Genomic DNA, 14,826 nt, shown 5'->3' on the forward strand with positions numbered 1-14,826 from the left:
TCCCACAGTGCGAAGTGATATAATGAATGAAACTAAAGCAGCAAATCTGGGGGAAAATAGGAGAGACGCGTGTATGAAGAGGGTAATTGGTCAGAAGAAACAGATTCCCAAGGACAGGTTAGAAAAGGCAGCATATGACAGAGATCATAGAAGGTTAGTGGGAATCCAATTTCCTCTTTACCAAGAAGTATGCCACAAATGTTTGATGGGCGATGAACCACCACACGAGATCTGGCAATCTGCCTCCAAGAAGGGCACAGACAGAAGTTAATACTGATCTCAGTTTATATCCTACATTTAGTTTTCTACATAAAGCACCATATTTGCACCTCAGGAAGCCTTTCAGTCCTGAAATAACCAATCTCAGTCCAACAAGCTATAATTGCACAAATCTAAACAAGGTATATATAGGACTTCAAACAAGTCCTGCTGATCCAGGGTCTGAGTCTCTCCTCTAATCCCCCACATCACTAATTTAGTAAAGACAGTGAGAATCCTTCCAGAATCAGTGTAAATGGTAAAGGAACATCCATGTCAGTCAGTCACTTATTGGGAAGTAGTTGGAGAAGAAGGGGGCTTTGAGTGCAGATTGGTTACACAGCTTGTTTGCACAGGGCTGTGCTGACCTCATGGTAACTATTCATAAGAGATCCCCAGAAGAGTTGTAAAGTCTGCCTTAAGCCCAGGTGCTATAATTGCTGTCTGTCAAAACAGGGCTGTTTTCTTAGCAAACATTTCAGAGCGCCCAGTGCTAGGTTGATTAGTTGGGGGTGGGGGTTGAAGAGAGGAGTGTGTGGATGGTGAATGAGGGACAGAATAAGACTGATGACCTGTAGACGTAGAGATTTTATTTCATTACAACACTCGAGAGAGTCTTTAATTCTCCAATTTAGAGAGAAGTCGTGCCCTTTGAAGGAGAATGAAGCAGGCAACAGGAAGTAATTGTACTAATACCATATATGTTCCCAACACAGGAAACGTGAAGCAGTTCAGGAACCAAACAAATGAACAGAATTTATCAGTAGAATGATTGGCGCTGCTGCTCCTAGAGCATGGAGTTCACATAGTGAGGCAATTCCCCATATCTTAGAAAGGAAGACTCTCTTTCACCATATTCTTCATTCAATGCTATAGAGGAGTTAATCTCTTCGGTGGAATTTCTGAGACTTTTCCTGTTTTGTGGCAGAGCACAACTGCTCTGGGGACCTCCATTTGATGCAGAATTTGTCTCCAATCTAATCTGTTGTGTGTTTGTAATGTGGAAAGAGAGCTCTGGTTCCCTCAGGTGCTGGCAGCAATACTGGCCACACAGACTCTGTTCAAACCACAAAGTCAGATCAGCTAAATGATTTTTTAAACACGCTGCTCCTCTGCAGGTCCCAGACACCTGACCACGTGAACACTAGAAAAACTACTTCTTGCATGAGTGCTGACCTAGAAACTTAAGGACTTGGGAGAAGACAATATAGGGGGTCAGCACATGGGAAAATGGAAGGAAATTAGGAAATTATAACAGAGCAAGACTTCAGACATCTTTTGCAATTAAAGAAACTCTTTACAGACCCTTAAAGTGGCAGAAGGCAGTAGCTGTACATTTAGCCTGTGACTTACAACTTCCTACCTTCACAGCATGGTTAGGAAAGGCAAAGCAGATGGAATTAATCTACAGCCATATTAGTTCCTCCCAAACCTCCTTAGCAAAGACCCGCTGAAACAGGTTCACAATAGCTTTCCCTGTGCATTGTCTGTACTTCTGTGCTTTCCATCAGAAGGCGCAGCTCCTGAACATCCACAGTATTCAAGCGGCACTATTCATACTGCTCAGGTTACTGCTGTGTCAACACTTACTTGAAGTCCTATGGTTTTAAGGGTTTGGAATTTGGCTGTAAAAATTCACTCCAGGCTGAAATGTAGAGCATGAGTGCTTAGCTCCCTCCTGACTCTCCAAGTCAGTTTTTCATATCACAGCTTTTTAAAAAAAAGCATACAAAAGGTTGACCTTTTTGCTTTTCTATAACTCAAAATGGCTTCAATTATAATTACCACCTTTGGCAAATGATAATTGTGGAATATCGGAATACATACCAATATCTTTGCACTAAAAATATCTAAAATAGTTTCAGTTGAATCCAATTTGGAGCAGGTTTCCACTGGAGTGTACACACCCTAATTACATTAATACTTGATGGATCTGAATGACTCCAGGGGGCTATGCCAATCTCTTGGGTAAATGATACCTCTCCAATCCCATTTAATTATACTTTGAAGGAACTGCCCAACAATACAGAAGAACTGGTCAATCCAGGCTTATCCCGCATGGTCAGCGGAGTAAATAATATGCATTTTATAAAACATTTATAACTATTTAAGAAAAAAGAGAAAAAGATAAAACCCTATGTTTAAACAAAACATTAAAGTTGTAAATCAGATCAATAAAAATTAAAACAACGTAATAATGTGATGAAACAATTTCTCCGCCTTCAGTGGTATATGAGAGAAATGGAGCCATCAAATATTTCTTTCACTTCTCTGGTTTTTTCAAAGGTGTAGGATATTTTGTTACTAATTTCTTAAAAATGAATTAAATGTGTGTGAAAAGAACTGGATTAACAGCATTGGTGACTGAAATCCTGTTTATACACAGGTTATTTTGCACTGCCACAGGTCGTGGCAGTGCAAAATATTCCACATCTACTCATCAACAAATGTAAATCCTATTCTGGATGAACAATTTGTAGTCTGAGAGGAAAGTTCAAACTCCATAGCTCAGTTCTGTCACTGTCCTCTTGATTCACACTCTCCCCCTGAAGGTAAAATACCCCATTCATCCCTAAACCAAGCCCTTGAGCCAGCTAAGAAGAATTATTCACCAGTGACTGGAGTTCAAGTAACAACAGTCTTGGGATGCAAATACATACTTCACACCAAGCCAGGAACCAGAAAGCTCTCACCCTTTGGGGGCCACAAAGACCCTGTTTTTAATGATGCAACACTCTCTGGGAAGATACATTAGGAGACTTTGTCTCCTACAGACCCTTTAGTTCCTTCCATCCTCTCAGAAGCTAATGCAGATTCTGAAGAAGGAATGTGAGGAGTGTGTATACACACACACACACTCTCTCTCTCTCTCTGGAGAACTCAAATTATGCAAGTAACAAATCTCCAAGTAGTTGGGAACAATGAGGATATTTAAACAATGACTGCTTTCCCAAACTGAACATCAGATCTCAATGAATAAAGATGTGTACTGAGCTGTAAGCAGCAGCTCTACTTGTTTCTACAAGTAGACATTTAAAAAACATATCCTAGAAGTTGCTTGGAACGGGTAGAATGTGCACTGATACCATTAGGGACTGGGATATCTGCTAACAAGTCTTAACTTAATTTGACATGTGCTGGGAGGAGACAGTCTATTCTCTATCGGTGTAAACACAAATAATCTGGGGTATTTACAAAATCGTTTTATGCCATTATGATTCTTTCTAAGGGTCTTTTTTAGTATTTTAAGTGTGTAACCTAGCCTCCCCTGGAAAAGAATATAGTTTGGGAAACAAAACTGGCAAACAGATGGATTTAGATGACAGTTAGTGACCATTTTATGAATACATTTGGGGTGAGACTGCAGTATCACCTTGTGTTTATGGGAGATTAAAGAAGATCAGCCATTAAATTGAAGGATGGAGACGGCCCAGAGACAGACACCCCTATTACATGGGTTCAAGTCTGTTCCAATGTTGGACTCTTGGGCCATCAAGCCCTTGTGGCCACGCAGGAATGGACCAAATGGCGAACGATCGCTATGGCCGACTGCTTGGCTAAGGGTTGAAGAAGCCATTAAATCCTGGATTGCACTAACTCTCCCGGTTGATGCTACTGCCATAAAGAATGCATATTTCAGGGATAGCTAAAGGAGGAATTGGTCTTTCAGAGGTACAAACAGTATGTCATTAGTTTTGCTAAAAGGCTTAATAAAAAGGCATCTGTCAGGGAACTGGAACTTGGTCCTTTTTTCAGGATTGGAGTTCTTCCATATTGCAAACAGATCTATTTTTGTTGTTCACTATCTATGGAAGTATTCTGGAATACCAAATTTATCTGGACTATAACTTACCTAAAAACCTATTAAAATTATAAATAACTATTCCTAACAAAAATAGCTGACAAAATTAAAAGAAGGACAACAGGGAGTTCTGGCTTGCTGCTTCAGTGTCTGGAGAACAATGAACGGTTCTGGGGGCCATGACTCCCTATAACACCTCACATACAGTGCTCCGTCTGTGGGAACCTCACAGGTCTAAGCTTTCTAGGGAGCTCCAGACATGATGTGGAGTGTATATGCAGATCCCTAAACCAGGGATCTTTACCAGCAATAATGAAAGAAGTTCCCTGTTTGCTTGTTTTTTGTTGGTCGGTGCTACTATCAAATATTATTTTAGCCTTTATTTCTTTGATACTGCACATACAACCTATATAATCTGGCTGTTAAATGTGCCTGTATCAGATGCTGCCATCTCTTGCAGGAAGAGGCATAAAGATTGTTTTCTTTACACAAACAGCAGAAAATAGTTTCACATTTAAGAAGAACAGGTAAGGAACAGACTGATTTTACACACTTTCCATGCAAGTTTCCTCTGTACCTCATAGCAGAGTTTAAGACTGAAAGTTAGCTCTCTGCAGTGCTTAAAAGAAATGTATCAGCTCTAATGAATTCCCATTGGAAACATTCTATTCCCCAGAGTTCTCTTCTGGATTAGACTTTGTTTTACTGACTAATTCCTATGGATTAGGACCTCCAAGTTCCCCGCTGTATTTTAAACCATAGTGACCACAATTGTATTGCATATGCTGTCCCCACCCTGCTCCAAAAAGGTCACAAGCAGATTATGAAATACCACAAACGTGGGTTTGGAATGCTGCAATCTAGCAAACCAAACACCAATAAAAGCCAGAGCCAATGCCACTAAAGAAACAAAAGACTGAAGTGCAGTCAAATTATGAATCAGCCTGGCTAACTTTCCAAACACACAACCAGAGGGCATTTGGTTAGTAAGGAGAGGAGATACTGTACAGCAACTGCAACTAGAAAGGTGTGACTCAGTTACTCAATAAAAAAGGGAATCCAGCTATAAAAAGAAGGAATAGGATTGAGACAAGGGAAATAAGCACTAATGAAAAAGTATCAACTATGATTACTGTATACAGTTTCATAATCAATCACCATCATTGCTTGAGGCAACATCATACACAGCTTCAGAAATTGGTGGTACAGGATCATGGCTAGGATTTAAAATTTGCTATGGTTCTATTTAAACTATAGGTTGTTGAATATTTTCCAGCTGATGGCCAAATTGGCAACTCAAACGAGGCCCAAGGATGACACTTAATTTGAACAAAACAGCGCTTTTAACACAGTAGTGTAGCCTGCAGAGATTATAGGTCTCAGCATGCAATACAGCAATTTGATCCATGTGGAAGGCTTATAAAATCAAGACAGTGTCATGCTGGGACCTGTAATCTCTGTGAACTGCAACTCTGTATGGAACAGAGAAGTTACAGGCTACATTTTATGGGGCACTCTTTGGACATCCTGGACCTAAACCCATGTGCCAGTTTATGAAGGCCTGCACAGGATAAATGAATCAAATACCAATGGTCTATGACAGTGGTCACCAACCAGTCGATTGTGACCTCCGGCGGCAGTGCAGTGTGGCTGCTGGTAAGGTAGACTCCCTGCCTACCCTGGCCTCACACTGCTCCCAGAAGAGGCCACTGCAGCCTCGGGGGAAGGGGTCTCCCTCCGCACGCTGTTCCTGCCTGCAAGTACCGACCCCGCAGCTCCCATTGGCCGCGAGAGCTGCGGGGGCGGTACTTGCAGAGAGGGGCTAGTGCACGGAGCCACATGCCCCCTGCCCTCCCACCCCAGGGGCCGCAGGGATGCGTTGGCCCCTTGTGGGAGCAGTGTGGGACTGGGGTAGGCTGAGAGCCTGCCTTAGCTTTGCAGTGCCCGCCGCTAACCAGGAGCCACTGGAGATAAGTGCTGCCCGGCAGGAGGCCGCACCCCAATCCACATCCTTGAGCCCCTTTCCAGAGCCAGCACCCCATACCCGCTCCTGCACCCCAACCCTCTGCCCCAGCCCTGACCCCCCTCCCAGAGCCAGCACCCTGTACCCACTCCTGCACCCCAACACTCTGCCCCAGCCAGGAGCCCGCTCCTGCGCCCAAACTCCCTCCTAGAGCTTGCATCCCTCACCCACTCCTGCACTCCAACCCCCTACCCCAGGCTCAACCCAGAGCCCGCACCCCCTCCCAAATCCCAACCCCCTACCCCAGCCTGGTGAAAGTGAGGGAGGGTGGGGGAGATTGAGTGATGGGGGGGGGGAAGTGGAGTGAGTGGGGGGGGGGCTTTGGGGAAGGTGCGGGGTAGATCCTGGGTTGCCTTTAGATTCAAAAAGTGATCTTGGGAGTAAAAAGGCTGGAGACCACTGGTCTATGATGTACTAGTTCATCTGGATTCGCTCCTGGTGTGAATGGCTGCAACTCCTTTCAAGATCCTAGAATGATAACCAAGGCCAAATTTGGCCCTGTAACTGTAATGGGAAATATTTTCCTAGAGCTTTATATACTGGATGACAGATTCATACTTCAGACTCATTCTCCTCAGGTCTGGGTTTGTGGTTAATATTTGTTGCTTCCTGCCAAAGTTCCATTACCATGCCAATTATTGTAATATCAAGTATGAGCGAAGAGTATCAGATCTGAGCATTGTTCACATAGAATTCAATGTAAAATTCAGGTTCACAAAAAGCTTATCAGTTGAGATGGAATATCTTCAAAACACTTCAGATTCTTAACTAGCATATCAATGAAAATTCCTTTGTATTCTTGACTTTTTTCCTGGTTGAACTTAGGGTATCCAAAGTGTAGTGTATGGAAATTTGAAATGTTGCCCACAGCTTCCATAGTTTAAAATGATGTTAAAAGAGAGCAAATCTATGACTGGGCCCAAGTGTGAGTTCATCAGCTGTTGTAGCATCTCAGATTTGATTTACTCTCATATTCTGAAACTTCAGTAATTGGAGGGACCTTTGCGATATCCTTTCCCACAGCATATTCTAAAGAGATCTTCTTTTAAATACAGCACTCATTATTTTTTGCATAAAAAAATAAACAGTAGCAAACAGGACACAATGGGGAAAGTTCACCATGCAAAAGCTGAGATATCTCATTGCTTCAGCCACAAGACAATAAAAGAGATTGGTTGAGACTTTTATGAGTTCTGATGGCCAATTCCACTGCTGCTGGCTGGCTGGCTCATAGGATTTAAATATCTCCTTCTCAAGTTTTATAACTTACTTCCCCCAGGAATTGTTAAGCTATTTTCCAGAGTCTCCTTAGAAGGAAAACCATTCACTCTGGAAATGCAGGGCTAATGTGCTGCTCCCTTACTCTGGAGACTCTCGCCTTGGCTGATCTTCCACTATTCCCTATCAGATAGCATAAGAGTGAAGTTGATTTCTGAGAGTCAACAACTCTAATCAATCAAACTCTAAATATCAGGATGCCAGGTACCAGACTTTGCTCACAAACATTACTAAAGGCAGGCTCTTATTTCCTGAAGTTAATGGAAAAACTTCAGATAAATCAAAATAATAGTGCAACACGAAAGGGTGCAATGGGAAATTCTACTTACAGAGAGGCAGTGGGTCAGCATCAGACACCCAGTGTACGGAAACCTACATCAGACACCGCTTTTTCAGGATGGACAAAAATCAACCTGGCTCAACACTGGTGAAGAACTATATGAAATCATTCTTCCAATAAGCCCCTATACCGTCTCCCCTCAGTTAATACTCCATTTCTTTATTAACAATTATAACTGAAATGGTGTTTCTGAGTTGTAACCAATTATTTTAACTGAATTTTTTGGGGGGCTTGCTGGTAAACAACAACGTTGAGAAGCTTTGGAGGGAGATAAGATTAAACTTCAAAGTATTTAGAAAAAAATCATCCTCAAACTTATGAATGAAACCCCACTTCCCCAATTCTAGAATGAGCCGAATACTGCTGTCTGCCTTTTCACACAAACAAATAAATGTGACCTCATCACTTCCATCCTCAAACAATACCACTCACTCCAAATTCATTTCAGTTCAAAGTTGTATTCTGTGTTTTCAATACCTCTATGGACTTACATCAACCTACTATACATGAACACCGTCTCTACCTCCCTTTCTGCACCATCTTATCATCTAGCACCAGTTTTCTCTCTGCCCCTCTACATACTACTGGTACAGGAAACTTCTGCTCTGTAGCGCCTGTTGTCTGGAAGCATCTCTTGCATCTATCCAACTCACTGAATCTGCATCCTCTATTGCCTATACCTCCAAATTTTTCTTCCCATCTGTTAATTTCCTCTGAATGTCATTTGGGGACTATTTATATTGACAAGTTTATACTGTGTAACGCAACAAAGTTGTATAGTATGAACTATGACCTTTCTGAATCCCTCCTCAGTGTGCTCCAACACATTTTTCCTAATTGTAGCCTTATAGACCCCAATGCCTTTTTTTATCCTGGGTGCAATCTTTCCAACTCCAAAGCACTCTCCATACAATCCTGAGCAAAGATAATAGAAGAACTCATGCACAACTATTTCTATTGGCAATTGCTTTGTAACACAGGACTGAAACTGTAATTGTGGTTTTCATCTTTCAGCATGAGATTCATAGATTCCCAGGCCCGAAGGGACCATTGTGATCATCTAGTCTGACCTCCTGCATAACAAAGGCCATAGAAACTCCACAAAATAAATCCTAGAGCAGATCTTTTATAAAAACATCCAGTCTTGATTTAAAAATTGTCAGTGATGGAGAATCCACCATGACCCTTGGTAAATTGTTCCAGGTATTTGCTGAGTTCCTATTATTGCATTCCAAAGGCTTGATTTTGAACTTCTGGCATCTGAACTATGTTTTTGTTCCCAGTATATTCAATGTGTCAGGTCCAGAGCCTAGCACTGCTATCAATTTATAATAAAACATTAGGGCAACCCCCACATAGACCAATGAGAGTTATGGTCTCTTGCTCAGAGCAAGCCACTGAAATTCAACTGTCAGACCAGCCACTGACTGAGACTTTGGTAAATGCACCTGTCTCTACTGTGACCCTTGTTCACCTATCTTCCTTGCCTGTCTGTTTATTCACTTGCTGCATTTTCTTAATCCAAGTTGTAAGCACTCAGGGGCACAGACTGTGTTGTTTGGATAGTGCCTCATATAAGGGGCCCTTAACCCCTGTTGAATGTCTGCAGGCAATACTGCAAAAATAACAACAATATTAATAATTTCCACTGCCTGACTAGATTAGTAGAAAACTAAATAACATGTAGAGAGGGTCTTTTTGAGCATAACTAATTTACCACAGAGACTGGTAAATTTGAATGAACACTCCCTTTCTCCTGTGGGAAAAATAGCCCTTTGTACTGACAGTTAGTCTCTTAATAAAAGACTAGAGAAAGAACACAGTTGTATTTATTTATCACAGACCTGTGAGACATCTAAGCACTAAATAGTCATGACCAAATATAAGCCATTAACAATTTAAGAAAAAACAATCAGACAAATGCAATATATAAAGCCTGCTCCGCCCTCGGTGGCGCCCGCTGTCTTTGAGCACGCGGGAACCTGTGGCACAGGAGGTTCCTTTACTGCCTCCTCACTCGGCCAGTATCCACTCGCGAGTGGCTACGCCTACTTGGATCTGAGTTTCTTCGAGGCATTATTGCCGTACTATCTTTGCTCTTGTCTGAGACGGCTGCCCCTGCTTAGCGCTGGAGGATCCATGAGACGCCCAAGCGGTAGCTGGCCGCGGCGCAGACCTGCGACCGGGTGAGACGGAGACGATGCTCTGGCGTGGCATATGTCCTGGACCCGGAACTGAGTGGAGCGGGGCGTTGGCTGGGAAGTGCTGGTGCGGCGCGCCCAGGAGGCAGGCGGACGCTGCCAGCAGGTGTGCGATGACTGGCGGAGCAGGACGAAGGCCGTGCAAGAACGCTGCCAACGCCAGGACCGCTGCGGAAAGGCGGCTCCGGCACGAGTATGCAGAGAGGAACGCATGAGAGAACTCACAGCGGACTGAAGGGCTGGTGGACGGAGCGAAGCCGAAAGTGGCGCAGAAGTCGAGGCGAGGCTGAGCAAAGAGCGAAGGGCGAAGCAGCACGCTCAGGAGAGGCGGCGGGGACGGAAAGGGAGCTGGAGGGTGCGAGGCCCTGCGAACAAGGTGGCCGTGAGGAAGATGGAGAGGGAGGAGGAAAGATGTGGCCAAACTGGGGAGGGAAGGCCGGCTGGCGGGGGTGGGCCGGAGCTGCACTTGATGGGAAAGACGAAGGAGATGGGCGGATGGAGCAATGAGTGAAGGTGAAGAGGTCAGGGGATTTGGAGGAGGGGAGAGGACCGCCTTGGGAGGACGATTGGACCTGGGTGAGAGCAGGCGTTCAGATCCCACGCGGTGCGTGGGTGGGAGCCAGGGAGGCGCCGGAGAGGGGGCCACCACAGGGCGGCGGGCAGGCTGGGCGAGTGAGGTGGCGGCCAGGACCGGGACCAGAGAAACATGGGGGAGGGTCTGACTCAAGAGGAGGAGACGCAAGAGGTGGACTTGCGTACCGTCCCACGGGCAGGAGGCACCTGGATCGCAGACCTTGGCACTTCAGCTACCAGAGGTGACAGAGGGAGGAGCTGACCTTTCACGAGAACAGGCTAGACCGAGCTGAAAGGCGTCCTTGGTCGCTTCCAGGAGGGTGGTAGGTACCAGCAACGAAGTTTAAGCCTTTCAAGCCTGCCAGGTAGGCCGGCGTGTCCTCTTCCCTGAGCGGTCAACCAGAACCTTGCTGCGCGCACGGCGACTGCAGGGCCAGGTTCGTCAACCACTCTGCCGAGGTCCTGGGAGATGAGATCCGCGCGGGGCCAGCATAATCCGCCTCCGTATGGACTCGGAGCGATGGCGGTGGAGCAGTACTCGATCCAGGCAGGGAGATAGGGGAAGGAGCGGGAGGGGGGTAGCCCTCTAGGCCGGCGGAGGCGGCACCATGGCCGCAGCAGTCGACTGTGAAGAACCAGCTCCAGGGTGGACCTATAAGGATGCGGACTCGTGGATAGATTGAGTCCCCACCCTGGATGCAAGTCGGTGGGGGGAGGCCGGGCCTGGGGAATGGGGCCTTCGGGTCATCTGGAAGGATCCTGGTGGAACCCACCATGGAACTGGTGGGGCCACGAACTCTCAGGACTTGGTGGGGGGTCTCCAAGGAGCAGAGCCAGCACAGTGCGCCTGGGCCCAGGCCCTGGGAAAGAACGCTGGGTTACAGGGTGGATCGTGGCAGCGCACGCAGGGAGATAGAACACCGGAAGCGCTGCACCAGGGCAGACACCGCTCGAGGCGGATGCCGGACCACCACGTACAAGATGCGTGCGGGCCGTGTGCAAGAACGGCCGACAGGTCGTGCGAGAGCGTAGATCCAGCCTTGCCGCAGCTGTGCAAGCCGGGAGAGCTCAGGCCTCAGAGGGCCTGGACCCGGCTGACGAGGCTCCTGGCCGCCCACCGCCCTCCTTGAGCCGCGACCCGGCGTGCGAGCTCCCCCGGCGGAGACCCAGGGGCGGTGCAGGCCACGGAGGGCCTCCACCGAGACCACAGCCTCGAGAGTGGCACCACCGAAGACCCGGTGACAGCGCGGGGCCGGGGGGGCCACCACAGGGCGACCGCAGGGCGAGGGGAGGGCGAGGCAGCCCGGGCCAGACCAGCAGCACAACGGTGCAAGGTGCTGCAGCGGCGGGGTCGGCACAAAGAAGCCAGGCAGGGTAGGGTGGCAGCGGTGGGCGAGGGTGGGACCGAAAGGCCGTGGCGAGAAAGAGCGACAGAGGGGCTGGGTAAGGGGGAGGGTGGAGTGCCGGTGCAGGAGGCCGAACGAGGACCACTGAGGCAGCAGCTCTCTGGACCGAACGGAGTGGTCAGGGAGGCGAGAACAGGCCGAGAGACCGCCGGCGATACAGTATACTCTGGCCTCTGACACCTGAGCTGTCACCGATGACCCAGGATAGGTATACCACATTGCGGCCACGAGGACGGGCGGCTGTGTACGAGCCACGGCCGGCCAGAACGCCACACAGGCGAAGTGCGGCCGTCTGGGCCGGTGGGGCGAAGGTGACCGTGCAAACTGGTGCGCACTTGGTGAACACCGCAAAGGGGAGGTATGAAGGGGGACACCGCCACATGAAAGTAAGCAGGCTTCTCAAAGATTGATCCGCAAAAGGATCAATCTATGGGAGGCGGAGGACCAAAACATTCCGAGCTCAAACCAGGTATCTTGGTCCCTGGAAGGCAAGATGAGGTCAAGATGGCCTTTCGACAGGGGGGAGGTACTCTCCTCAGAGGGGGATCCCGAACCTGGGGGAGGCACCTCCCTTCCTCTCTGCAGCGAGAGGGGTGGGAGGCCTAATGAGGGAGAGGAGGTGGGAGTGGGGAGGGGAAGGTGGGAGGGGGGGAAGGTGGGAGGGAGGGGTAAGAAGGAGAGAAGGAGAGTGGGCGGGAGGTGCTGAGGAGGAAGGACAGGTTGGAGGGGAGCAGACCACGCAGGGGAAGCGGAAAGAGCGGGATGTGCCTGGAGGGAGCTGGCCGCGGGTGGAGGTTCGGGCCGATGTGGCTGAAGGGACGAAGTCGATGCTGGCCTTGGTTCGCCTGCTGACGGCGGCCGCCGCGTTTGGCCGCCAAAAGGGATGAGGCTGGCCTCTGTCGCCGTTGACGTGCACGGCGCGGGCTGCGCCGCCCTGGGCCTTGGCGGGGCGCGAAGGGGGCCAACGGCGGTTGCGCTGACGGTGCCTACCCCCCGTTCGGTGGGCCGTGGGCCATCCTTGGGTCAGACTGGGACCTGGATTCTTTCCTCCTGAAAACAGCCTCAGCGGTCAATCGGGTGCGTCCTGGAGGGTAGAGGAGTCCTGAGGGTGGGAGGTGAAAGGTGGAAGGGGAATGCGGAGAGATGCTACCGTGTGCGCCGGCGAGCCTGCTGTCGCTGCGCATGCTGGCGCTCGATCTGAGTCTGCTGAGGCTGGAGCCCCGCCTAGCTGCCTGAGCTGAGGGTCGCATTGAGATTGGCCCAGGCCTGTGAGAATTCAGGGCGGATTCTCCTGAATAAAAGGATATCTGCTAAGAGGGCCATGGATCTGGATTAGTGGAGCCGGAAAGATCCTTTCGCCTATCTGGTGCCTAATCGATCCAAGTCCGTCCGCCCGGCGTCGCCAGCCGCCAGCGTGCGGTCATGTTGAGGTGTCTCGCGCCGGTCCCGCAGCGTCAGGGGCCACCGGCGAGCCGGGTCGGTAGGCGTGGGAGTATATTCGTAGGGGGCGGGCGGTGGACACTTTTCGTTCGCGAGCGGGCGGGCGGGAGGAGGGGAGCGCCAGATAGTGGCACTGTTCTTCTGAATGGTGCTGATGACGGGCAGGGCGCTCTCAACAGGCGCGATCCATCTCCACAACGACGTCTCGGGTCTCTCCCCCACTTGCCTCCCCTCCTCTATGGACAAGCACCTTTGCCACCTCTGGTCTTCTTGGGTCCTGGCGAGATGGTGCCTGATGGCTTCTCTGATGGATGGATGCGCCTGGCCTTCATCTGGAGGGGGAGGGCGTGGCGACTCTGTTGGTGCTCGCTCCTCCCGCAGCCGCCTCTGGCCTGGGGGCGGCTGGAAGCCTGCTCCGGGCCGGCGCGCCTGGGGCCATGGGCGGGCGGGGCGGGGGGCTGGCGGGGCGGTGGCCACCGCGCCGGGGGCGGCGGCGGGGCCGATGGGGGGGGAGAGGGGCCCCTTCACTGCGAGGCCCGCCCAATGGGCCCCTGGGGAGAGGCTGCTCATAAACGGAAGCGCACTCTGAAAAATCCCGCCCTGGAGGGGGGTCGGGGAGAGGGAGGATCCGGGGAGGGGTGGGTGGAGGGCGGCCCTGGGGGCCTGGGGGGAGCCTGGGCGGTGAGTCGGAGCCCGTGCCGCGGGTCGTGCGTGGGCGGAGGTCGGGTCCGGGCGCGAGCCGAAGGCGGGGGGTGGGGGGTGTGCGGGGGGCCGGGCCGGCCGGCGGGCCGAGAGCGAAGAGAAGGAGTTGGGGAGCCGGGGGAGGCGCCCGGCGGGGGAGCGCCGGCGGCGAGCGGGCTGGCCGAGCGCGAGGCGGACGACCGGGCGGCGCGAACCGGGCCGCGCGGGTCCCGGCGGCGACCTCGAGCGATCGGCGGCGCCCGGCGGGTCGATGGTGCGACGGGTGGGCTGCGGCCGCGCGTGACTTGCGCCATGGGGACCGCTGCGGGCTGGCGGCGGTGCCGCCCGACCGCGAGGGCGGCCCGCGTGCCGGGCGCGACTGCCGGACGCTGCGCGCGCGCTGGGCGCGCTCGCGCCCGGCGGAGCCGGTCGCTCGGCGCCGGGAGCGGTGCGGATCGGAGAGACCACCGCCGAGCCGCGTCGCACGAGAGCCCGAGAGCGCGGTCGCCTCGCCACGCTCGCCCTATCGCGCGGGTGCCTCGGCGACCGATGGCGGGCCCGGCCGGGCCGGGGTGCCGGGCGGCCGCTCGGCGGGCCCGCCGAAGCGCCGCGAACGCCGCGCGGGCGCCGGATCTCAGCGGCTCCTCCTGGGCGACACCGTGGGGGCGGGGAGGCGCGCGGCGCGGTGCCGGCGCGGTGCGCGGCGCGGCGCTGGCAGCGGCCCGCACCGCCTTGGGCTGGCGGGCCTGCGGCTGGCGCTTGGCGGCTGGGGCTGGCGGCGCCGCTGGCGCCTGCCGCCGCCGGGCCGGGAGAGGGAGCGTGCG

The 14,826-nt window shown here is 51.2% G+C and overlaps 1 protein-coding gene across 11 annotated transcripts in view; it reads right to left on the reverse strand.

The window, feature by feature from the left end:
* The window catches only part of ERC1 (ELKS/RAB6-interacting/CAST family member 1), a 562,177-nt gene that overhangs the window by 142,873 nt on the left and 404,478 nt on the right, over positions 1-14,826 (reverse strand). The window lies entirely within an intron of this gene.

This window comes from Mauremys reevesii, linkage group 1 (genome assembly GCF_016161935.1).
Source record: "Mauremys reevesii isolate NIE-2019 linkage group 1, ASM1616193v1, whole genome shotgun sequence".
NCBI lineage: Eukaryota > Metazoa > Chordata > Testudines > Geoemydidae > Mauremys > Mauremys reevesii.